The 25,834-nt window shown below is 52.2% G+C and overlaps 1 protein-coding gene across 12 annotated transcripts in view; it reads left to right on the plus strand.

The window, feature by feature from the left end:
- PTPRS (protein tyrosine phosphatase receptor type S) overlaps positions 1 to 25,834 on the plus strand; it is a 163,325-nt gene that overhangs the window by 13,672 nt on the left and 123,819 nt on the right. The window contains exon 1 of one of the 12 annotated variants that reach the window (XM_087768954.1): positions 12,752 to 12,858. The exons of the other annotated variants lie outside the window; for them this stretch is intronic. The gene's annotated coding sequence lies outside the window, so the exon portion shown is untranslated. Of the gene's footprint in view, positions 1 to 12,751; positions 12,859 to 25,834 lie in introns of those variants that run through there. 12 annotated transcript variants of the gene reach the window in all.

Below are 25,834 nucleotides of genomic sequence, written 5' to 3' on the forward strand. Positions count from 1 at the left end.
TTTTCAGGCGCTTTCATAACTCGCATAGCTGGGCCTTGCACCGAGGGGTGTCCTGTTCTGCCTTGCCTCCAGCATCGCCCAGTCTGTAACTCTATGTTCCCAGCAGTAAATTCACCCACGAGGGGAGGTCTCAGGTTCCCTCCTGGCTGGAGGGGTGCCCAGGAGCTGCACCTCTTGCTCCCTGCCCCGCGGCATGACCTGGCGGGGAACGCAGCCCTGTCTCTGCCCGTGGCCTCTGTGACCGTCTCCTGCTTTGCTGACACAGCTTTTGGGTCCCTCCTGGTTTGGAAGCAGGGTGCCCTGAGCGCCACTTGTGGGATAACGCAGCAGAAACCCTTGCGGACATCCCTGCTCCGAGACCCAGCTCAGAGGAGGTAGAGGTCGTGGCAAAGCGCCGTTGTGTGGTTCACCGGCACATGCCAGAGCTTTCCCCACTCCTGGTGGGATACGAACGGGCTCTGCAGAGCCTCTGATGCTGCCGCTGTGTCCTACCCAAAAGGCAGATGCCCCGAGTGGCCTCAGGAAAAACCCTTTGGCTTTGTTTGTTGTTGCTTTTACTGTTTGCAATAAAATGGAGCAGCGTCCTGGGGGCTATGAGGCACCCGAGAAGTGGTTTCTGTCTCCACCGGGGCAGAGGGAGCTGCTTGGGGCGTTGCTGGCAGGCTCTGAGCAAGTGTCGTCCCACAGCAAAACCCTTTAGGGGTGCAAACTCCTGCCCTTCTCTCGGGAGGGATTTGCAGCAGATTTTCCGCCCTGTTGTGGGACAGCTGGCAGCACGGCCCTTTCTTGGCTGTGGGGGCAGATCTGCCTTTGTGCACGTTGATTTTATGTGCTTTTTGGATGCAAGGGCTTAGCTAAGCATTGTGGCTGTGGTTTTTTTGCCTGGGGTGAGCGCAGGAGCAGAACGAGCCCACTGGTCCCTGGGGCGGTCAGAGCGTGCTGGAGAAGCTCAGGGAAATGGGATGGTTCCAGCTGGCTCCCGAGTCGAGGGGAGTGTGGTGGAGGGTTTGGGGGCCAAGGAGAGCAAAAGGGGCTTGTTTGCACTCACGAGTGGGTGCTCGTGCTCTAGCACTGGTCGTTAACATCCCTCTGTGCTCTGCTGAGAGCTCGTGGGACTGGGAGCATTGGGCTTGCAGCTGGGGGAGGCGTGGGCTGATGTCCCCTTGTCCCCAGTGGTGATGGTGGCCCCATCTGCCCCGTCCCCCTTCCCTTCAGACTGAGCAGGGGTAGCTCTCGGAGAGCCAAGCTCTCAGCTGCCACCAAGTGACACGGTGACATTTCACGTCTTGGATGTCTGAGCAATTTCATAAAGAAAAAGCCAGCAGAAATGAAATGCTTTGGCTTTTTGTGTCCAACAAATTGGATTTGTTAACCTGAAGCTTTATCTGTCAGCTGGCAGGGCCCTCTGCAGCCGGCGGCTGATGGGACAGGGTGGGAAGGGGAGGGAAAGTGTGGCTGGGATGCGGGGAGGAGGAGGAGGGAGTGGTGTTATGTAGTAGGGTGTAATATTTGCTGTGTTTTCAGCAGTGCATTTCTGGAGGTCTCTTTGAAAGAGAGACCTGGGTCTTTGCATCAGGCATGGGACAGCTGAGCTACTGGTGCTACAGCCCAGCCCGGTTGAGGTGGCAATTGCTGTTTCTCTCTCCCAAGCCAGGAAAGCCAAGTCTTTACGTACCTCTGTCAATCAGGTGATGCTACTGTACACTGATTTACCCCAGCACGCTACAGTGGCAAAGCAAGATCAATGCAAATGACTCTGCCGCACGAACCGCAGCCCACGCCCGGGCGTGTTTGGACAGGGCAGCGCCGCCTTTGCGGCCGCGCGTAGCTGCCAGGCTCGGTGTGCACAGCCCTGGGCAAGAGCCCGTCGTGTTTGCACAGAGCACAGGCCTCGTTTGCCAAGGGGGAGGCAGGCACCGGCACGTGCCGCTGCCCGGCATGACTCGACATGCGGCTGACAGTTGTACAGGACCTGCTTTTAAATAGCGTGCTGCATATCACGTTATTTATGGTGCGTGTGTACGGCAGGTAGAAGATGCAGCCCCGGGTCCCTTCTGCCATCCCCAGGGAGTGAGAGGAAGCCTGTGTGCAGGGGGAGGTCATTTCCTCTGCTTTCGGGCTCTGTTGGAGAGCTCTGCTCAGACTTAATGCAGTTTAACCCTGCTCTGGGGATGGGCATGAGGAGTCCTGGGTCCCTGGAGAATTGCAAAGATGGTTCCCTCCCCTTTTCCTTTTTTCTAAATTAAGAAAAAAGAAAGAAAACAAACAAAAAAGGCTCTCTGTGAAGCAGGCGGGTGAGCGCGTGTGGGGAGAGCCAGCTCCTGCTGAACTGTCGCAGGCAGCAGCCACTGCTGCCCAGGGACTTTGGGGACCCTGCACCAGCCTGGCAGTGCTGGCAGCGCTGGAGCCGGCTGCTCTCGCTCTCTGTCCCTGCATCCCCTCGGCTGTGGCACGTTGCTGCTGCAGCTCCCTCTGTCCATGCCGTCTTTCTCAGCCTTGCCTTTCCCCAGCAGTGGTTTTGTCGCAAGTCCTCGGTAGATCCATTACTGCCCACGTGGTCCTCGTGGCAGCTTGCAGCCTGCATTGGGGTTTTGCAGGTCCCGCTTGGCTGCTCAGCAGGCTCCAGTGTGGGATGGCTGCAGGCTCTGGAAGACTCTCCAGTGCTGCTCATATGGAAAACACTCTCAGTAACCACAAAGAATGGAGATGGTGCTTAAAAAAAAAGCACAAAAAAAATAAAGGTCATCTGTAGGGGCCTACAGGATGGGGATATTGAAGCTGCCTGGCGTAATTTCTGCTGGGGCTGTGTGACTTGACAAACTCCTTCCCCTGAACCCCAGGGACGTCTTTACGAAGCGGAGCTGTGGAGGAGATGGCCTGTCCTGTGGATGCCATTGGACTGGATGCTCCCTCCTGCCTGCACAGCCCCACTGGGATATCACCCCCAAAACAGCCAGCTGGCAGCTCCCGTGGTGTTTCCTCGGGAGGGCTGATTAACCCTGGTTTTTTGGTCGCACAAGTCCTTGTGCATCAGCTGCTGCTTTGGGGGTTTCCTGCGCTCCCCGAGCAATCCCATGGGAGGGCAAAACATGAATCCTGAATCCTCCTGCACGAGCAACTGCGGCCGCTGGGACAAGAGAGGAGCTCTGGCTCCAGTGAGCATGTGGGTGCCTGAGCTGGCCCCAGCTCGCTGCCGACCTCAGAGGGCTCCAGGGGGGCTCAGGTACGTGGCAAACGTCTTGCTTGGGTGTTGCAAGGGTGTTGGAGGACTGAGCAAGGTGCTGCGGTGCCGTGAGCCTGTGCTGTGGTATCTCCTGTGGCTGTGGTTTTGCAGGAGAGCTGTTAGAGAGAGAAGCACCTTCCAAGATTATTTGCTTCCCAGTGTGCACGTTGCAGTTTTTTCTGTCCTACATCACCCAGAAGATCCCCACCGCCCCGCACATCAGGGAGGCGCAGCAAAGTCCAAGGCCAGGGACTGTATTTGAGGCTGAGATGCCCAAACCCTCCCCGGGCTTCACGCAGACCAAAGCTCGGGCACGGTGGACAGCAAGTCCAGCGGGTCACCAGGAACGTGGCTGCCAGAAGAAACCTGATGGGGTGGAAAATCCCTTTATTCAGTTTTCCCATGTCTGAAGTGCGAGTGGGAGACTTGGACCTGTTTTTTTTCCCCAATGTGGAAAAAGGGGCTGAAACCTTCTGCCCAGGCGCCGGTGCCATGGATGTGTGTGGCACGTCTTCCTGGCTCCGTCGCCTCGATTTGAGGATTTGATGCATCCCGCTGTTCAAAAATAAATAGCTAGTTAATTTTGGGCCAGGGAGGCAAACAAATCAACAGGCCAGTGATTTCTTCAATCATCCTGCATGCTGCACAGGGGAAAAATTAATAAAGTACCTGCCATCCCCAGAAGCTATTTGTTAAAGCCAACGATAATGATGGGCAAAATTGAGTTCCTGCTTATGATGGGTTTGCTCACGCTCCTGCGCTCCCACTCCCTCTCCAAGGCATCGCCATTCCTGACAGTGCCGTGGTGGGAAAGGAGATACTGATGCGTGATCTGGGTCTGAGCTTTTCCAGTGTCGGGAAGAGCGGCATGGGGCTCTCCAGCCTCTCTGGGGACTTGCTTGTGCTCTTAAAATTGGGTCCTTTTAGGTGTTTTGGGATCCACGAGAAATCTGGATTATCCATAGAGTCGCTGTCCTGTGATTATTGTTCACTTCTTGGTGAGTTTGGGCCTTCGGAGGCTTTTCAGGGCTTTGCAGAAACTGCCCAGCCTGTGCCTGGTGAAAACCGCGGCGTGTGGTGGAAGGATGGTTGGGAGCAGGCTCCATTCTCTGCTCTGCTGCAGACCAAGGGAACATTGTTTTTCCAGTTCATTCCTGAATTTTCTCATCTGTGAAATGGGTACCTGCAGAGCCATCCTTCATCAGGAGCCTAGGACTCAACTCATTGTGAATCCATGAGGTTTTGACATGACAACCACGAACTTGAGAAGACCAGGCTTTCCTGGCGCTACTGTTAACTCACTCAAAGAAACAGCCAACATTACCTGGCTCCTTAGGGCTATTGGCTACTCTGTGTTTGCCCTCCAAAGGTTAACAAAAAACCATTTGGCTTCAGACATTGAGAATAAAACACTGCATCATGGGAGCATCCAGTATCTCCTGATTGCAGTTAATGGTGTAGGAAGGCTGAAGGAGCATCCTCACCTCCAGGTCTTGCTGCTGCAGAGCAAACCCCCGTGGGCACCCGGTGTCGTATCTCCCCTCCCCAGCCCCTGCGTTCAGTGGCACCCAAAATACTCCTGCAGCCTTGCAGGGACCTTGTGGAGCTCGTTGCAGTTTTGGGGGCTGCCATCCAGCTGCTGCCATTGGGTCTCCCTGAAACTTTCCTCCTGGCCAACTTATTTCAGGAATATTTCATGCCAATGATGCTAACAGTGCAGGATCTCACGTCGAGAGAGATGGAGGGTTTGTCCAGCCGGGAAACGGGGCTGTTTATTTACTGGTTTAGCACTGTGTGTGCCTTGCATTGCCTCGGTGGTATGTTAACTATGTAAACAGCAGGTTATATGGCTGTGAGTGTAAGAGCCAACGCCAAATACACTGTGTGGAAGCCAGAGGGAAAGCTGAGCAGGTGAACGCTCATATCCCACGGCTCAAGTGGATGGAGGTCTCTTTGAGAGGTGACTTCAGAAGAAAAAGCTTCCCAGCTGCCCTGGTTTGGGTAATGCCCCATCCTTAACCCTGTCCACAGGAGCCCTTTTGGCATCAGAGAGGCTGAAGGCAGTGTTTGCTGCTCCATGTTTGGGGTTTTTTTGTGATGAATATTCTCCTCCCCCACAAAATACCCCCCTTCGGGCTGCTTTCATGTTCAAAGCAAGAGGAACACAGCTCCTCCTGCTAATGAACCTTTGCTGGTTGCCCCAGCTTGTGGGTGGGTGTGAAGAGTAGATCTGTATTTAGCTCGCTGCTGGTGAGGCTTTGGGAGAAAGGGGGGGAAAGTCCCTTTTGAGTTTACTGTTGCCATAAGAGATGCAGGCTCTGAGGCTGGCGTTAATTGGGGAGCGTGGCTGTAAGGTGGTACGAAGTGGCCCTTGAGGTGAAGGTGTGCTGCACCGCGGTGGATGAAGCTCCCAGCCCACTTACCGGATGGCTCACGGGTCCTGTTGTGGCACCAATGAATATTTAAACCAACAGATGATCTGCATTCAGAACATTTAAATTAAACAGAGTGCAAGTTGTATTTTTAAGCCGCTGGTGTTGAGCTCCTGGGAGCCCATGGATGGAAAGGAGCTGTGGTCAGCAGCGTCTCACCGTGGCGAGGCAGCGGCTGCCCCTTTCCAGCTGGGTTTGTTTTGGGGCTCCGAGTTCCCCTGTACCTGTCTCTGTGCGTCCTGCACCCTCTTTGCAAGCAGAGCAATACATGGTCATCTTAGTGAAAAACCAGTAGTCTGCGGTGATGGCAAATGAACTAAAATTTCTCTGCTCTTGGAGGAACAGAGAGATGATCTGGTTCATGCTGGATGCAAGCAATGGGTTGAATCCCGGGTCCTGTCTTTAGGCTCTAGATGTCCATTTTCATGTCGGGGTGGTGGGTCTGAGGCTGAACTATCCCAAGGGACCCTCTCTTGGGGGCTGGGAGGAGCCGATCTCCCCCCCAAAGGGTGGGTGGGTAGGTTGGGGCTCCAAGCTGCTCCCACCCCAACGCGTGGGGACCTTGCCGCGAGCACACTCGATAACGCCGTGTGGCAGCCACTGCGAGCGGCTCGGGCCTTCTCTGGCACAGAAAGGACAAATTAAATAAACATGCTTGATTGCTTAAACATTTGTTTTTTAAATTAGCAGCAGCTTTTTTATATTAAAGTATGTGGATATGCTGCTGGGGAACACTTTAGCAAGTTGTTTTTTTCTTCCTGGTGCTACTTTTCCAGAGTGATTCCTGATTTAAAAACCAAATGCAAAATGCAGGCCAAGTTTGAGGTTTAATCTTGTAAAAGATGTCGATGGGAAGAAACTGCGCTGCTTGGGGCCGTGGGGCCCTGTTGGGATGCGTGATGAGACAGGCCTTGAAGGCAGCGGCGTTTGCAAACCGTGCCTTGCAAGCGCTGGAGAGGAGGGTCTATGAACGGCTCCTAAGGTGCTCCGTGAATGGCCGCAGCTTCTCAGGAAAAGTTTTAGTGGCCCATGAATTGTTAAAATGTTGACATCTCCTGCAAGGAGGTGTTTGGAGATGCTGTATATGGGAACGTAACTGTCTGTGTGCTCACAGGGATGCGGATCTGCATGCCATGGTCTTGGTGAGCTGGGCTTGGGGACCAGCTGGGCTGGGGCTGGGCACCTTCCCCTCCGTGCATCGCGTGGTGGGTGACCCTGTGCTGAGCTCTTCCCCGGCTGTGCCTCTGGATTTGTTTTTACTCTTTGGTCTCTGTCCTGTTTAGATGGCAAAGAGTCAGCCCGGCGTGAGGGTTACAGCTTGCTCGGCATTACAGGATGAGGGGGTTTTAAATGCTGCTCTCATAGTCACCAAGCTTGCTAAATAGCATCTCTGGGAAGGCAAAATGCAGCCAGAGAGATGCTAATGCTTCTGATTGACCTTGCTTGAAGCGTGGGGGAGGGGGGTTGCTGTTTCTGTAGGCTCGCTATCAATTTCCTAAAATAGCATCTGTCCAAAAGATAACACCAATAACCGAGCAAGGATCCCTGTGTGCGTACCTGTGGGAGTACCGTCCCCGCTGGGGCTTTCTGGGTGTGGTGGCATTGCAGATTAAACCGTGCTCCTGCAATTGTAGGGAAACAAACAAACGAACAAACAAAAACCCAACAGTTCCCACAACCCCGCTGCTTTTTGTATCATCCGCCGGGTTGTACCAAAGCTCCTGGCAGCTGGCTTGGGCACCAGCCTGGCTTGGGGAGCCCGCGGGAGGACCCTGGGCTGGCGCTGCTCCCTTTCCCTTTGCATGGACCCCAGGCCGCATGCTTAATTTTTTAATTAGTGGATGCATCCCACGTAAGCACAGCTCCAGCTCGGCCGCCTGGGTCCATGCGCAGCCGTGGGATCGGGGCCTCTCCACGACCCAAGTGGGGAAGGGGATGGGGGAGCAGATGCTGCTCTGTACCCTGGCTCTGCACCCTGCCTTCCTAAAGGCGACCAGCGGTGGTGTTGGTGTTGTTTTGTTTTTATGTATTAAAGGTTTAATAAATGGAATTAAATACTGTGAAACTTAAGGTAATTAAATGTGGAAGCAGAAGGAAAAAAATTGTAAAGCATCCTCTCCAGGAAACTAATAGGCTCCATGCCTCCTTATCTTAATGATTTTCATAATTTAGCTGAATGCAGAGATAATGGATCTGATGAACCTTTCTGGAGCTAACTTTAGATTTAATGGGCTTCTTGCTGGGGAGCGGGGTGGGGGCAGGTGCAATCAATACGCTTAAGGAGGGAGATAAGAGCAAGAGAGGCTGAAATAAACAGCCAAACGGGTTTTCTGAAGACTTAAAAGTTGCTGCGTGTCCACGCTGAGTGCTCCCTCCTTCCCACCTGGAATTAACCTCGGAAATCATTTTCAGAGGCCACGTGATTTCCTCCGGCTCGGCCGCACCGGCGCTGCCAGCGGGTTTTGCCTTTCTGCACAACCTCTGACCCTCCCTGGGACGAGGGAGCCGCAAAGCCGGGATCATCTGCGTTAATCTGGTCTCATTGAGGCGGGATCAGTGAAACCACCTCGCAGATTCACTGTATTATGGAGCAGATTGAGGGACTTAGAGAGCAAATTTAATAAATATCATTTTGATATTACTTGGTGGAAAAAAAAAAATCTGCTGAGCGGCTGATGTTGAAGCACCCTGTGGAGGATGGTTCATATGGATGTGATGTGTTGGAGAGCTGGGGGAGAGGGGATGGGGAAAACGCTGAATGTTGATGGGGGTGGCAGGAGGAAAGGACGTCCCTCGGGACTGGTCTGGGCCAAGAGCCGGGTCGCAGCGGCACGTGCCAAAGCAAGCAGGGCTGGGTGTGCTTAGGGAAGGGGGAATCGTGGATGTTTGCTAAGGGGTGGAGGTAGCACAGCACAGGTCCTGCACCGTCGGTTCCTCTCTGGTGCAGCCGCGAGTCTCCTGTTGCCTCCTTGGCTCTGGCAGCAGTTTGCATGACCGGGGCGCACAGGGTGCTCCAGCTGATTTAGGAGCAGGGCTGGGTGGAGATGCTGAAGCTAACCCCGGACCCGAAGCAGCTTTGCTGTGTCGGCACAGTGACGGCTACCCGCGATGCAGAGCCAAACTGACCCCTGTGCACCCAGGACCAAGCTGGCACCCCTGCATGGGCGCTCTGGGCAGCGTAGCGAGCGGCTTTAGAAGTGGTGGTGAAGCTGGGGTTGTTTTTGCAGCCGGCTGTTTGAAATCAGCAGCTGCCACGTTGGTTTAGGTCTGCTTTGTGCCAGGGAGGTGGCATGGTGTGGTGCCACGTCCAGGGGGGCTCCTGGGACAGCTCCAGGTTGAGGGTTTGGGGGTCCCGTGGTGCCTTTGTGTGTCAGGGCTCCCTGTAGTTCCCCGTGGAGTCTTTGAGCTGTGCTCTAACACATCTGAAGCCTCTTTGGGAGCTTTCCAGTGGAAAAAGTAGAGCTGCTCTAACAGGCCAAGGGCATGAATGGGGGGACGTGAGGTGGGTGCAGGCGCCCAGAGTGTGACCTGGGGAGCCAGGCTGGGAGCAGGCACTGTGCCCACGCTGCGTGCCACGTCCTGCTTGCAGATGGGGTCTTCTGCCTGGCCACAAGCGGAGCGGTGCAGCCAAGCAAAATCCTGTCCATGGGGCCTGAGGAAAGCTCCAGCTACAGGGGATGAAGGGAAAACGATTGCCATGGGAAACCCCAAACCCTTTCTTCTGGGGCTGTCATGGTGAGCGAGGTTTTGGCTGTGCCAGGGTGTGGGGATGGGCGCTGCTGCCCATCACCTCTTGTGGGAAGCGTGCCTGGATTGTGCACCTTCCTGAAATGCTCCGGCGAGGGCAGCGCGCCCGTCCCGCGCCTGCGCCGAGGACCCGCAGCGGAAGGTGCAGTGCTTGCAGCCAACAGGCAGCCGAAGGGGCTGGTTTGTCTTTGTCCCCGGCAGGACCCCCTGCCTGCTGGAAAAACACTTGGGTTAGGAGAAATGCGTGACCTCTTGCTAACCCCCTTCCCCTCTCGCTCTGCAAGACGTTAAAAAGAAGGAAAAAAGAAAAAAAGAAAAAAAACCCCATGCTGCGGCCAATCCAAGGAGGGCGAGAGCCGGGGACCATATCATTAAAATGCTAAAAATGAGTGTGCTGAAAACAGACACAATTGGGTATTTAAAGCTCTGAATGAAAAGAGTGTGTGTTAGCCGGCTTGCGGAGAGCCAGTCTCCCAGAGCCCCTGGAAAATATGTGGTCAAGCCCGCACCATTAACTTTTTGTTTCTGGTTTGTAAAGTAGCTGTGAAATCCCTGGGGGGAGCGTGGACCCCGCGTCCCTGCCGGGCCGGGGAGGATGCCCGCGCTCTGCCAGAGGGGCGGTTTTGCCAATCGCTTGATGCACGTCAGGTAGCGGCTTGTGCATGCCCTGAGTCTTTCGCTGTCCTGCTGCGGTGATCTTTATCCCAAAATGCGGTGCGCAGCATGGGGACTCATGGGGTCCCTGCGTCCCCGTGTCACCGGGGGCCCCTCTGCCACCTCTGTTGCAGCCCGGGTGGGATTTGCACCAGCTGGTCCCCTTTGCACCGAAGCGTGGGGTGCATGGATGGAGGGACGAAGCAGGAGGTGAGACCCAGAGTGGGAGCTGCTTCAGCCCTGCCCCAGACCGGCCACAAATTGACTCCTGGGCGAATCCCCGCTAAGTCACTTCAGGGCTGTTGCATCATTTGTTTGCAGCTTCTTAAAACCTGGGCAGCTTGGGCTGCTGGAGGCTACCAGCTCAGGTGCCCGTGGCCGTACCAGGAGATGTGAGGTCCTCCGCTGGTTCATAGGGCCTCCTTTACGTGGAAAACCGGAAATCTTTGCAGCCGCACTCGAGCATGGGTTTGCCAGATCCCAGCTCGTCCCTGGGTGGAGGTTGTGGCCGGCATTTAGCTGCGGGGTGACACTGGCCGCAGCGTGCCGTGAGGAGGGCGCAGGTGTGCACAGGGTTATTTCTGCACACGTACGCGGGTTTCCCTTGTGTGCATATGCAGAGGGATCCGCGTGGGTGCAAAATGCCCCTAAAATGTCTCGCAGGGCAAGTATTAACTGCCAGGCTGGGCTTAGTTCCAGCAGGCAGGAACAGATGAATCAGACACTTAATGGTAAAATCAAACCTCTCCAAGTATTAAAAACAACCCAGCTCCAGCGGGTTCCTCTCTGCCATCCAGGGAGCCCCAGCGAGAGGGAGCGAGAAGGGATTTTAAACCAAACTGGGATTTTTCGGGCCCCCCCCTCCGCCCCGCCATATCTCTTGGCTGGCAGCCTCTCCGAAGGGGAAGTTTTACCCCGCCTCCCGCGGTCTCGGATGTCAGGTTGGCAAGAAAAATCCCATCTGTTTTCAATCTGGATCCTCACTTCCATCCACCCAGCGTTTCTCCTCCCCGCGCTCCCCCACTCCCAGCCCCCAGAGCTGGCGTGCACGCCAGGCAGGCCTCGGTGACGCTTTTTTCTTTTTTTTTTTCTTTTTTTTTTTTTTCTTTTCTTTTTTCTTCTAAAAATGTATGTGGCCTCCTTTGCCCCCCATGTCCCCCCCTTCTCCCAGGCACATGCTCCAGCGCAGCCCTCTCCACGCTGCGGCCTGCCAAGAGCCTCTCCGTGCTCAGCCCCGCTACGGTCACTGGCTCGGAGAATTCCCAAATGACGGAGGATTTTCAACCCTGAGCTTTCAAAAAAAAAAAAAAAAAAGGCAAAATATCTCTCTGTGAAAAAAAATAGGCAAAATCGAGAGGGGAGGGGAGAGAAGGAATTTTGTTGTTGTGATTTTTTTGTTTGGGGGTTTTGTTTGGTTCCAGCTTCTTGGTATGATTTGGAAAAGAGGAAGTACATAGTGTTTTGTTCCTGCCCAGAGATAACAGAGCTACTCTGAAATCCTATATAGAGTCAATGCAAAGGTGTATTTGTAGCAATCGTGATATCCTAATCTCTCTCTGAAGAAACCCTTTTGTTGCACACCCCCTCTCACCTTTCTCTTCCCTGTCCTCTCTTGCTGCGTTATGCCTTATTTAAACTATGAAGTCCTCAGGCTAGGAATTACCTTCTCTCTTTACAGATGGCTGCAAGAGCTTTGCACGTCTGTGGAGCTCCATGAAAAATAAATGAAGAAGGTTGTGGCTTTTTTTTGTTGGGTTTTCTTTTCTTTTTTTTTTTTGTTTTTGTTAAGTGTTTGGAGGTGAGAGTTTATCTGATTGTAGAGCCAAACCCAAGGTAGCAAGGACCCGATGAGTGGTGTTGGGCTTAGTATTGCCAAAAATCTCAAGGCGGGGGTTATCCCAGCTGCACCCTTTGCCTTTGGGGTCTCTGCGCCAGGCTGGCATGGGACCGCTCAGAGCTGCGCCGTGTCTGGGGTTTTGCGCTCTGGTGGGGCTTGGGGGGCTCGGGGGAGCCCTGGCTCCTGCTGGGATGGGAGCCGCTGAGGGAAGAGCCCAGGCGCTGTCGGCCGGAGGGGATGGGGTGCGTGCCCTGGCTGCCGTGCCTCAGTTTCCCCTTGGGGAAGCGCTGCCAGCGAGCGGCTGCCCTGTGGGGATGAGTGAATGATGGTGTGGCCGGGGGGAGCAGCGGTGCTCCCCTGGCATGGGAGGGCGAGAGCGGCTTTTGGTTCTGGGGAGTACTGTGAGAGCTGTGGGGACAGGGCTGCGTGTGAGGGGACCCCAGGGGGCCTGGTATGGCTGGCACGGACCCCGTGGGGGGGCACGGACCCCAGAGGACCAGGCAGGACTTCAAGGCCAGGCTCGGGGAGACCCTGAATGACCAGGCTGGGGTGATCCCAGGGCCAGGCTGGAGGGGGGGCACCCCAGAGCCAGGCAAGGGCGCACCCCAAAGGCTCAGCTCCGGGGGCACCGGCGGAGGAATCCGGGACCAGGCAGGGGTAACCCGGCCCGGGCTGTGAGGGACCCCGCGGCCGGGCGCCCTGAGGGGGCGCAGGCGAGGCCTGGCGGCCGCGGCGCTCCCCCGCCCCGGGCCTCCCGCCCCCCGCGGCCGCGCTGCCCCCTCGGCCTCCCCCCGCCCCGCTCCCCCGATCGCGCCGGGCCCCGCGGCCCGGCCCCGCCCCGGCTCCGCCTCCCTCCGCCCGGGCCGCGGCGGGCTCCTCGGCGGGGTCGCGGCGCCCGTGGGCCCGTAGGCGCCGCGGGCCGCCGTACCGAGGGCGGCGCGGGTGGGACGGCCGGTCCCCTCCCGGTAAGTGCCTGCCCCTGCCCCGCGCCCCGACAGGCCCCCTGGTCCCCGGGGGCGCCGAGGGGCTCCCCTCGCCCCAGACCCCCCTCCCCCGGAGCCCCTCCGTCAGCGGAACGAGACTCGAGACGGTCGGTTTGATTTAAAAGTTTATGTTTTTTCGTCATTTTTAAGAAGGGGAAACAAAGTCACCAAGGTAGCGCCTTCCTCAGGGGAGCATCCAGCGCCGCCGCGTCCTCCCTGCGTCGTGCGTGGGACGGGCCCGCGGCTTGAGGGAGCAGCGGGGGCCGCGGGGTGACGGGGGCGAGGGCGGGCTGCCCGCCGCCCCGTGGGCTCCCGCTGATGGGTGAGCGGTGCAGCCCCCGTTCCCCTGCGGCTCTGCTTGGCCCGGCCCTAGCTGCCAGCTGTGGGGCGATGGGGAGCGGCGCTGGGATGGAGGGGGAGCGCGGGCTGGGGCTGGGGCGGCGTTTGGGAGTGGGGAAGGGGACCCCCCCCTTCTCCCCCTTTTTCTCCAGCCAATGGCTCACGGGAGCGTTTTGCTGCAAAACAAGAGACCAAGTGTAAAAACCGCGTCCAGCACCCCCTCTTCGTGCTGGGAGCGCTTTGTGGGCCGCCTCTCCAGCTCACTCTTTTCTCCAAATTACCCCTTTTACTACGTGTGGGGTTTTTTTCCCCCCCCCTGTACTGGAAATGCCTTTTATTTTTTAATGAATGAGAGGCAGCCCAGGTCTGCAGCAGTCGCCTGCACGATGCTCTCCGCAGCTCCGGGCAGGACACAGGCTTTGAGCGTTTGAGTAACGTACAAAATTTATGCACTGTAAACATTGCACGACTTCTGTGCTCGGTTCTCAGGATTAAAATATAACTCGCTTTCTCAGTTTTATATGACTTGCTTGCTAGCCGTTATACTACTGCTCAAGCTCGCGATGCAGATTTGTCCAAAATATGTAATTTTAGAAACATAAGAAGGGGAAAAAAAAAATGCTCCATTTTGTTACGGGAAGCGTGTAGCTGGAACTTTTCCTGAGAAATGGCCATATTTTATCCCTTTATGATTTCTTTCTCACTCTGGCAAAGGCAAAATACTTTTATGTTGCAGGTAACTTTTACGTCAAGGCTCTAACTTTGAATTCACAGCAGCTGCTCTGACTTGAGGCAGTAAAAGGAACACTTGAAATTAAATTTAAATTTATATTGTTTGTTGGCGGAGAACTCTCCTCCAGTTAAGGAAAAAAATGTAAAGATTAAGCTGATCATTGCTATATATGAACAGCAGTTTCAAACATTGACATTATTCCTCTCTTAAAAAAAAAGAGGATTCTCTAGCCTGTGCTTTGTATAGCTGCATCTTGCTATCCTTTCATTTCCCTTTTCCCGAAAACGTCACTTAGCAGAGGAGAAGTCACAAATTTAAGCGCGCTGGGATCGCCACACACAGAACAGAGGAACATCTGCTGAAAAGAGACTTTCTGAGAATAACAAACCACCTGCACTGAGAAATTTTTCTTCTCTCGTAACTAACTCGGTGTTCGTTGGGTGCACGTCTGTAATCCACCGCAGGTCTGTTTCTGGCTGCAAAGGTGCTTGTTAGCCTGGTATTTTACAAGGCTAATATTTATTTACAGACTTACACTATTGGTTGGGTTTGGGTTTTTTTCACCGAAAAGGAGGAGGTGAAAAATGTGCATTTGAGCTAATGGAGCCATTTTAACAGTTTCTTCATGATTTGCGTTTTCTCTAACGTAATGAGCATCTGGAGTTGATTGGTGCCTTTCAAGCCGCCCTCTCGCTTCTTGCGGAGGAGTGTGCTGGGATGTGGGCTCGGAGACGGTAAGTACGGCTGGCTCAGACAGCAGCTCCGGCTAAATCAGCTGGTCCCGCACCAGGGACCGAGCTGCACTGGAGGAGGGGTCTGCACAGAGGATGGCAGCTCTGGGGTTGTGCTTCCCTCTTTTGCTTTTCCTCCCTGGAGTAAAAACCATAACGCTCGCCATCCTTTCATGTTATTGCTCCAAGAACCTGCCAAGTAGAGGGGAAGGTGTCTTTTATCATCTTGGGAACGTGTCATTGATCCCTAGTGCAGAAGGAGGTGCATCACCTCCAGGAGAAGTGCAGATGCTTGTTCCAAATCTTTCTGCCCGTCAGAGTGGAAATGAGGGAGCGGGGGAGCGTCGGGGCTCCCGCTCTGCAGTCCGGCTGCTCTGCAACCTCCTCCTGCAGCCAAAAGGCAAAGCAGTGATTTTTCAAAGGCATTGAAACCAGAGAAGGCACAATTATGCTTTTGACTTGGAAGAGATATGTGTCATTTTTTTGGGAGGTGGAGGTACCAAAATAAACTGTCTGAGGGTTCGGTGTGCAGACAGAGAGTGAATTTAGTATTAGGTACTAAATTCCTGCAAAGGTGACAGTTGCAGCAGGTATATGAGGAAATCCCTCATTACCCTGCAGAGCTGGAAAAGCAGGATATGGTGTTTTATTATGTTTCTTAACCTTGATCACAGCGAGTTTCAAACACCCTCTTTACCCTCGCTGTTGAATCTGGCCTGTGGGTACAGATTCTTGTACAGCGCAGCTATTTCACTAGATTTAATCTCTAAGGAGCGTGCCAGAAAAACAGCCTTGGGGAAATGGCAATCTGCTAGCTTCCTTGTCTGTAAAATGGGAATAGCGATGCATAACTCCTTTCTGTGGAGCATTTTAGGGTCAACCAGTGAAAAGTGCTGAAGCGCCATGGGTTGAATCGTTCGGCCAAAAAGAGATGAGGCTGAAGCAGTAGCGAGGCTTGCCCAGGCTCCCGCGGCAGGTCGGCAGCGAGGCCAGGAATAGACCCTGTATCTCTGATTTCTGCTCGAGCGTCCCCGTCCGCTCCGTGTGGGCGCAGGCCAAAAAAGAGCAGCAGTGCTGGTGTCACCCAGCTACGTGTAAAGGAGAATATTGAGGTTGCACGATCCTGTCCTCGGTGCCTTTTCGGGGGCTGCCCTGTGGTGCCAGGTGTAGGAGTGACAAGTTGTCTGACACTGGTCTGCGAAGAGCTGGATTGAAGCCACTTGCTCATTTCATGCTGGCTTCTGTGCAGCCCTTGTGTAGTAACTACTTTGTAGATGCTGCTCACCTGGGCTGAATTTTTAACCAGTCACCTGGAGATGAAAGGCACTCGCTTTCCCACTCCCCCCAAGCCATCCTCTGCCCTCTGTTTGAAGAGATTTTGAACCCCAGGTATGTTTTATTCCCATGCAAGGCTTTGCTGTCCGACTCGGCAGAGGTTGCAGCGTGTCCTGTGGCACTGGGGAAGTGTAATCTTGTTACATTTGAATTTATTTCATGCTGCGTTTGTGGGTGTGAAGAATGAACTGGTAAAATTAGGGACTGTGGAAGGTGTGAGACATCGTGTTTGTTCAAATGCTGACAGTGGGAACACATCTGTTAGAAGCTCTCTTTGAAGGAGTAGCTGCCCTTCCAGAAGTATTTTGTAGGAGTAATAACTGTTGCAGTAGGCGAAACCTTCTGAATCAGGAGGCACCTGGGAGATGTTACAGCTGTGAACGTGCAGGGATGAAGATCTATCAAATTGAGCCCTACAACACGTTTATTTTTCCCATGCATCTTATGTCATTTCCAAAGTGACTGCCGCCTTAATTTTGCATAAGCTCATATATGCTTGGGTGAGTTTGGGTTTTTTAAAGAAGCTGTTCTGCCCTTCCTATTTGTGGATAACTTTTTAATGGGTTTCTAAGGGTGTGTTTCAATTTCTCCGTGTACTGATTAGTGCTCTCATTAGCACTTAGTAAGTACGTTGCAAGAATTCTTTATTAAAATCTGTGCAGAAGTAGGTTTTGTTCATGTGCGGAAGCCACGCGGTGCTCGGTTTCAGCATCAGCTCCCAAGTCGCAGGATGACTTACCTGCTAATTTTGACTTGCTATCTATTTACGATAAGGCAGGAAGCAGCGCGTTGCAGCTAAGGGAATTGAGGCTAGCCTCCTGTTTATGGTAATTCTTAAATAGTTCATTTGGGCGTAATGCCTCTTTTTACAGTTGATTCTCTATTACAAACAGATTTTCTGATAATGGCACCTGTGCCATTCAGATGGGATCATTATTATAATAGCAGCAAGTATTGTTACGGAATCGGTATGTGGAATTTATGTAGGATCGTTATAATGACAGAAGTAATACCATAAATAAAATGATGCTGTAACAGCAGCACTAAACCTGGGTGTAATAGGGAAAATGACAGTTGAGATTTCCCCAAGCCTCGGCACCTCCAGCCTTGCAAGGATTTGTGGCGTACGGTCCCTGCCTGCGGAGGAGGTGGGAGCGTGGGTGGCTGGGGAGGGCAGGGGCCGTCCCCACGGCGCAGTGATGCTCAGGGTGTGGGAGGGAGGAGAGGTGCTCTTCCTGTACAAATCAGGGAAACCATTAGCTGGACCCATTTCAAAAGCCAACCGGGGAGTCTGTTGCAAATAATTACTTGTAGAAGCGGGGCGTTGCTCTCATTCGGCTGGGTTTTGCTCTTGGGCTGGCTCTGTTGACACAGGTTTTTTGGGGATGGGTTTCAGGCGGGGCTTTTGCATGCACAGCCTGTCCCTCCTGCGCCGTGTTGGGACGGTCTGTGCCTGCCGGCACGTTGTTTCTCCCGTTTCTCTGCGGGAAATGTGGGAAAGCTTGAAATTGCATTTGTGAAATAAGGAGGGGGGTTGAGACTGTAAACTGCCCAGCGGGACTTGACAGAGGAGGCTGATGTAAGCAGCGTGCCCTAGTACCGGAAGCAATAGTACCAAACCCCCACAAACAGAAGAAAAAGGGAAGAAAGGGTAAAAAAATCAGTGCATTTCAAAAGTTACTGAGGAGGTGGAATGGACATTATCCCCCCTCCACTTTTCTTTCTATGAACAAATCCCTGGAGATGGGTGTGTTGTCTTAAAGGCCGGTCTTGCGGTCGGGTTTAGCAAATACAGATAATCCAGATGGCTAATCTGGAGCGTGGTTTGGCTAGCAAAATCCTTCTGGCAGGCAGTGAGGAGGATGCTGGGAGGAGGTTTGCAACAGTCGTATTTAAACAAAGTCGCTGCTAATGCTGCTTCAGCCGTCATGTGGACAGAGCACAGATGTCTTGCTTGGGGTTTGATTTTTTTTTTTTTTTAAATAAAATCCCTTTTATTTTCCATCAGTGACCCCTGTTTTAAATCCCTGATCCAAGAGGGGAAATTGTAACCCCTCGATGGGCTCAGATGCGGTTTAAGTTTTGTCACCATGTCCCCGGTGAGGGCTGTGGCCCCTCACCGGCACACGGGTGCCCAGGGCGTGCAGGAGCCGAAGGATGCCTGGCCGCGCAGGCGGGTTACTGCGCTTTGAACTCCCTTTTTGCCCAGGGGCCACGTTGGGACAGGGGTGATGGGGCGACTGCTTTTTGATGCTTGGCGCTGCCTTTGTCAGTGGACATCTGGTGCCAGGATTGCTGCTGTCGGGGCTGGGGGTGGGCTGCAAGGCCAGGGAATTTGATGGATTAGCACGCTTGGAGGGCTGGGGGAGGGGACGGGTAGGGTTTCAGCTCTTGCTGCAGGTAGAGCAAGAATTTGGGGATTAGGGGCACTTCTCTGCAAGCTGCAAAGGGCTTGGAGAGGGGGAAGGGTTGGGAAGAAAATAGTCTTTCCAGTTTTCCCAAAGAAATGACATTTGTTTGCTCTGTATGGCAGCACAAGGGAAATGTGTGTGCGTCTGGAGCAGGGGATGAAAAAAATCCACAGCAAATCTGGTGCCGGTCTGTCCCCCAGCTTTGTAACCCTTGGGAATGCCGGTTGCTTGTGCCTGGCCTTGGGGTCACTTGGTTCATTCCCTGCTGCTTCCTATGGGTTCAATAACCTCTTTCTCTCCCCAGAGATCAGCTTAAATTAAAACTTTATCCTTTACTTAAGGAAGCAAGCAGCAGCCTCTCCCCATGCTCTGTTACAGGATCTGGGTAGGTTGCGTGTCCCCGTCCATCCGTCTTTCCCTGTGGTCACCAGATGGGCTGCGCCGGGAATCAGCAGCTTTTGAGCCACTGGATCAGGAGGAGGGGGATGCGGGATATCTTCTGCCCCTGATCTCGTTGGGTGAAGGAGCAGGAAAATCCTGATTTTTAAAAGCCTCCCCTGAGGGCAGATATTTCAATACGCTCTGGCCTGGAAGGGGGAAAAATGCTGTTTTTCTTGGGGCAGGACCAGACTCCTGGGGTTATTGCTGGGGGTTGCATCACATGGTCCTTTCCCGGAGCTCTCTGTGCCAGTGAGTGTCCGTGCATGGGTGGAAATACCCTGTCCCTTGTCTGTCTGCAAGAGCAGGAGGGTTTGCATAGCGGCAAGGGCCACTGGGAACTGGCCGAAATGGAGACCTCGAGGAATAGCCACAGTGAAATCCAATCTCCGACCAGCGCCGTGTTTGAGGATCAAGTCCACGTGTAAAAACTGCCCGGAAGATTTAAAGTCTGCTGGCTTTGCCTCCTGGAAATGCTGCTTCGGAGAGGCCAGCTCTCTGGGCGGCACGTTCGGGCCTTTGATTCATGTTTTGGGGCTACACGTGCACACGCGTGTGGCGTAAACATCGGTTTTGTTCAGGGCTGGATTTGTTTCGTGCGGGGAGGGACGTACAGCCGCCCTGCACGCAGCTCCTCTCCGCCTGCCAGACGCGAGCCATGTGCAGCAGAGACACAGCCCCAGCCAGGCAGGGAGCTCCGTGCTTGTGTTGTAAAATAAGCCCTCATGGGTGATTCCCCCCCCTCCCTTTCCATCAGAAATTGAGAAAATTGGAAGTGGGGAGGAGCAGGAAATTCAAGTGTAATGAAGGAAACTTTGGAACTGAGATGAGGGAGGTACTGCAAAACATGGGAGAGACCTGAGGGGTGAACTGGGGGATCTTTTGTCTTCCCTTGTGTTGCTGTAGCCATAATGTCAAGGCTATTGAACTGCCTTTTGAATTTTGATTTCTTCTCTGTGTTGAACAAAGTGGTGGCTGAGGGCCATGGCAATGCGGTAAGTCTTGTGTCTGCAAGCTTTCTGAAGTCGGAAAGCCTTAAGACACCGGTCTGAAGAAAGGAAAATGAAAAATAAGGGATAAAGTTACAACCACCGTCCTGAAAATGCGTTTATTTGAACTTTAGGAGCAAAAGGCAGAAAAATCTGGGGGAGGGGGAGAGGAGGGAAGAACTTGATGTAAAAATGCGTGCAGGGAAGTGAACAGCTGTGGTGTTCTGTGAAATGGGAGCTGCTCAAATTCAAAGGATTATTTCACTAACCAAGACCTGGTATTTGTGCTGGGGCTGAAGGCTGCAGCCCCAAGCGTGCAAGCAGGAGGAGACCTTGCACAAATTCAGGCTGCTCCAGGCTTCCCAGGTGGGTGAACTCCTGCTGGAGATGGGCACCGGTAGCCAGGAAGGGTCCGGTCTCCCCAGCCCCTATATTACAGTCTCCTACAGGTCCTGTTCTTGGAGTGCTCTCATGCCATCCATGTCTTGTACCTAGTGCATTGAGTATGCGTCAAGGAGTGAAAACTTGCTGATTTGCTGCTGTTTCTCCAGCGTTAATGGGCTTGGTGTCTTGGATGCTGCAGGACACCATAGGCAATCGTTCCTCTGTGGTCCCTGCCCCACCGGACTGATCCAGTCCTGCTTCAGGTCCTCTGCCAAGTGGTGGTGGCTTGGAGCTAGGAAGAAATTTCTACCAGACAGGTAATTCCTCTGAAGCGTCTGCTTTTGGGTGCTGCCAGCGATGGTGTGCTGGACTAGATGAATCACCATTGCCTCCAGCCTGACGTGTTTGATGGCTGCAGCGCTGCCTTCCTGGAGGGGAAGAAATTGTAGTCCATTACTAGGAGTCAATTTCTCTTACTGAAGGTGGAGCGTCACACGAAGCACCGACTGCTACTTGCTGAGCGTGCCCGGTTCCTTGCAGCAAGCCTCGCTCGTGTGCCATGAAACACTCACTTGACAGTGCGTTCCAGAGCAATATCCTGAAATGAATGATGTGTCCGCGCTGTGCTTTATGCACTGCCCTGAGAGGTGGGAATGTGTAAATCGCACCATCCGAATGATTTAGCCCCAGGTATAGTTGTGATTCAAAATGAATTTCTATCCCTGCTTCTCCCTTGTGCCAGTGCTGGGATAAGTACTTGCTATAAACCAGTAGAAAATTGCAACAGCCCGTGTGCCGGGGAGGTTGGACGGGGCTGGGCTGGGAGGTTGCGTGGCCGTGCCCTCCTCTGTCCCCTGCGCCTGCGTCCCTGGTCTCGATGTGGAAGTGCAGGGACGCAGGGTGTAGGTTTGATATCGGTCCCTTTCTGTCTCTGGGTGACTCATCCAAATCTGCGTCTGTCCCTAAGCGGGGAGCCCCACGCAGCGCACAGTTTGCATTAGGCTTAATAGGGAAGATGAGTGACATGTTAAAAGTGGCTTTAGGTTTTATGCAAAGCCAATGATGCTTAAGCCAGCTGGTGGATTTTAGGTTTTTCAGCAAGTTTCATTGGGCAAAAATTTCCTTTGGAAAGTGCCTCAGGTCCGGTGTGAAATTCTGATGGAGATCAAGGCGGTGGGAGTTGTGGGTGGCTCATGTGGTGCCTCACACTTCATTGCCCCTTTGGGGAGTTGATTGTCTTCCCTCCTGCTTTGGGGGAAAAATGGCAAAATCCTGAGAAAGACCCAGTTTTCTTTGTGGTGAGGAATGAACATTAATATTAAAACATTTGGGGATTTATTTTAAAGATGTCTTTTGCTTCTTGGCTGGTACCCTGCCTTAGATCTCCTGGTATAGCTTTGGAAATGCAAGTCTAGGCAAATACATAGAAAAGGTGAAGCGTGGACTCCACTCTCTGCTGTTTTCCTTGGGATTTGCAGAGCTCTTCTAGCATTTCACTGCTCTCCTGGCACTGCCCGATGTCCAGGAGCCGGTTGGTTCTCAAAATATAAAGGTCGGAGGTACTGGAGGAAGGATGAACCCCAAAGACTCGATCACTGTTTGAGGCTTCAGCTGTCCTTCTAAAGCAGCCATGGCACGGGTGCTTTCTTCTCAGGGAATTCTTAAATCCACCTGTGTTAATGTCACTGTTTTGAACTCTAGAAATTAAAGCATGCCTGTAAATTCTAGAGAAAAATATGCATTTGCTGTTCTTTGCCTGCTACGAAGCACGGTTTTGTGGATAGCCAGATAAAATTCTTGCTTCGAAGTGTTTCAGTAATGCGTTAAAGTTTATGGAGCATTTAACAAACTTTTTTAGTGTGCAATAGTTTATAGTGCCAGCAAACAGCCAAGTGTCACATCGAAGTTGTAGTCTTTTCTCACTTAATGGCACAATGTTTAATGCTTGTTCGGTTTGTCTTGGGTGGCTTTTCAGTGCACAGCTCAGCATGGCTTTTTCTTTCCTTTTTTCCCCCAAAAAACTCAAAAAGAGGGATTATAAGTACTGATTTAGGGCCCACAATTCAAGCAGAGTGGTTAGATTTATTTTTATCTTTAAAGAAAAAAAAAACCCAAATGATGACAGTGGCTTCAGTGGTGTTCTCCCTGTGCAGTTCCCTGCGGGGCTGGGAGAGCAGAGCGGTGAGCTGAAATCTGCTCTCATTGAAGGCAAGGAGAGTTTTGCCATCAACTCCTACAAATCTGCGATGATTTTTCCTTCAACGCAGGAGCTGGGCTGTGTCTCAGACAGGGATGGTCTCTGCAGCTGAGCTTAGCAGATGCGGTGGAGCCAGAGCCCACTGACACCAGCATCGGTGAGGCTGCGAATTTGGTGCCTTTTGCCCAGATTTTGGGATTTGCTCCTTCTCTGCACTGGAGGAGGATGAGCTTCAGGGAACTCTGCAAGGGCTTTCCTCTGCCCCAGGGCTTGGGATCGCAGTCACGTAGGAGAGGAAAGGGGCAGGAACGAAAAGGATTTCAACCTCCAAAAGCAGCTGGTTCCATCGGGAATGTCCTAGAGCTTGGGCTTGTCATTTCTACTAAGTTTGAACTAAATAGGTGTAAGAACGCGGTAACAATGTCTGGATAATGCATCATAAATTGTCTTATTTATTGTAGATTTAATTATGATAATGCATATACATATAATTATGTCCGCACACGAGATCTATTCAGTAGTAAAGGGTTTATATAACGTTATAAATAATGAAACCTGAGCCGTATCAAGGGCTCCCTGTAGCATCCTTTGTCATATCCCAGCTGAAAGTGGGAAGTCTCCTCTTCCGTGTGAATTACGCATGGTTGGGATTATTGAGCTTCAGCCGTTTCTGAGGGGTTGGGTTCTATGGCACGGGGTGTGATTTTCATCACACGGCCTGCGTTTCAGTCTTCGTTTGCTTTGGAAATTTCCTGTAGAGTGGAAGACAGCATAAAATGTCTTATTAATGTTGATGTGATCTGTCATCGGCGGTAAGCAGTGAATTGGTATATGAGAGAGGCATGTAAACAAATTTGAAAGCAAAATAATCTGGCTGTGTGTTATTAAAAAACAAGCCAATATGCAGCAATATAATATGAGGAAATTCCATTTTGAGTTTCTAACGACAAACCTTTCGCATGTTCCTCCCATGATTTATATAATTGCCGAATCGCTTTGATGGCTCGATGGAATTATAGCTCTGCATTACACGATGGATAATCAATCAAAATAAACTGTGTTTACCCCTTTGCTGCAGCATGTGTACGAAACAGAGACATTATAGTGTGAATTGTTCTTTAACGCTGGTATTTGCACTGAGTTTCGGGTGTGATTTCAGGATCTGATATCTGCGTGAACCTGGCCTCACCTTGTAGGCTTCAAAATCATGCTGGCTTAAGCAGGGGCTGTAGTAACTTGCTCTTTCTATTGTGCATGTAGGAACATTTCTGCCTAAATATGCAGTGGGCTTGTTTGTTTAAATATCATAGAAAATAAAACCGCAGCAAGGAGGCAAAAGGTGCCAACACCCGAGCTCTTTGTAAGGGCTAGGTAAGGCTTGTAGGTTGAAATTCTGCCTTTCTAGGCAACCTTGGAGTTGGTCGCGCCTGATGCTTAATAGACTGTTCCCCGCCTCATTTGCTGCACAAGTTATTTGAGTTTTAGTCTATGGCTTTAGAAGAATTTTTTACCCTATTTACCAAATGTGCTGTTGTGAAATGTGGAAACTCTTTTTCTGAGGGGTTGCTGGAGTAAAAATTAAAGCCAGTCTTTGTAGCAAGCGATAGCTGGGATAAAGTATAAGTGTGTTATGTCATCTGGTTAATATTTGTATTTAAATAGATGACTTTTGCAGAAGATGATCCCGTCTCCTATAGCATAGAGTACAGTTGTATCCCTCACTGGGTTTTTTGCTATCGCCTACCCCCATTTTCAGTCCGTTTACTTAATGGCAGGGCTTTTTCAGGGAGATTATGAAGCGCAGTGTTTGTTTAAATGGCTTCCATGGTATCGCAGACGCGGGGCTGTGCGTACGCAGCGTCCCTTCGGTCTCCCTCCTCTGTGTGCAAAACCTGCCAGATTCTGATGAAAGGGAGATAAAATGGACGGAGCCGGGCAGGGCTGCAGGCGCAGCGCCTCGTCGCTCACCCCGCTCTCTTGTTCCTTGCCGCAGCATCTCCATCTCCGGCTGGGGTTTATTTTTGGGTCTTGCTTCTGCAGGAAGGCGTCTCTCCCCATCACTTCTCCCCGGAGAATCCCTTCTCCTCTCCCTCCTCGCCTCGCTGTAAGGGGATCACAGCTGCCGAGTAAATGTTAAGATAATAGTGTTATTACGGAGTAATTATACTGCAAGTTATTGAATTAAAAAGTGATGAGACTGCCTGTAATGCTGAATGGGGAGAGGAGGGAGAGGCTGGGTGGGAGAGCGCAGAGCAGGGAAGGTGGAGAACAGAGAAAACCTAATAAATTTCCTCTTGTCGAGAGTCCCTCGCTGCCGGGACTGGGACTGAGAATGAATGAAAGGGAAGCTCAAAGAGCTAATAAATAAACCATTTCCCTGAGAATAGAGGGTATAATTAGAAACCGTGGCCCTGTGGTTTTGTGTCTGCCCTGGGGTGGAATCTGCTCAGCGCTGTACTGTGGCGATAAAACAGGGAGACAATGCAGAGATGATGTCGCACAGTTGTTAACTTTTGAGGAAGGAGTTGCATTGTTCCTCTCTTTTTCTAGAAAAATAAAAATAATAAATAATTTAAGCTTTATGTTGCAAAACTTCAATAACTGGCTATACCCTGGAGCATCTCCATCAGTAGCTCTGGCTGATCCTGCATTTTGCTTTCTGTATATTTTCTTGGGGGGGGGAGGGTGATTTTCGGTGTAGACCTTAGAAGACTTTACTCTTTTTTTCCGTTTTTCTTTTATTCCCCCCAAGAGGGCCAAATAAGACTGTTTCTTTTTTTCTTCTTCTCCTATCTCAGGCTTAGAGTTACCTACAAATTTAGTATCTCTCATTCCTCTCCTGTAGCATTGGTGTTGCTGTGCTTTTCAGGATGGTTTGCTAATTGGTGGTAGGCTAGCTTTTATTTTGTCCTTACTAGCTCAGCCTGTCTCTGCCTCGGAAGATCCCACCCTCTTGGCTGTGGTGTATCAGACACGGGGCCTCCCAGCTTGCAAGCGCAAACAGTTAAAACTTGACCCAAAAGGAGATAAGAGCGTGTTAAACTGAGGTTTGCACTTGAGCCTCAGTCTCCACCTTATGCCACAGGGATCCTCCAGGAGCTTGGGCAAGCTGCTGCCTTCTCTGTTCCTTCCATTCTGCAGCTTTGGGAGGGGATAACGAGTGCGATGGCAGATGCACAAAGCGTCGTGGAGCTCTGCAATAAATGCAGCGGTAGGCGTGTACCGGGGATGCATGGGTGGAAAGCCACCGGAGCATCGGTAGCCGTGCAGTTGCAGGGAACAGAAGGCAAAGGGGATGCGTACCGTGCTCTCCTTGCGTCTGGGCAGTCTTTAATAGCCACAGGGTTTTCACAGCTAAAAAAAAAAAAAAAAATTGCTGTCTCTTTCCTCTCCCGACAGAA

This window comes from Nipponia nippon, unplaced genomic scaffold (assembly GCF_047370975.1).
Source record: "Nipponia nippon isolate SJK-2023a ecotype South Korea unplaced genomic scaffold, ASM4737097v1 scaffold_31, whole genome shotgun sequence".
Classification (NCBI taxonomy): Eukaryota; Metazoa; Chordata; class Aves; order Pelecaniformes; family Threskiornithidae; genus Nipponia; species Nipponia nippon.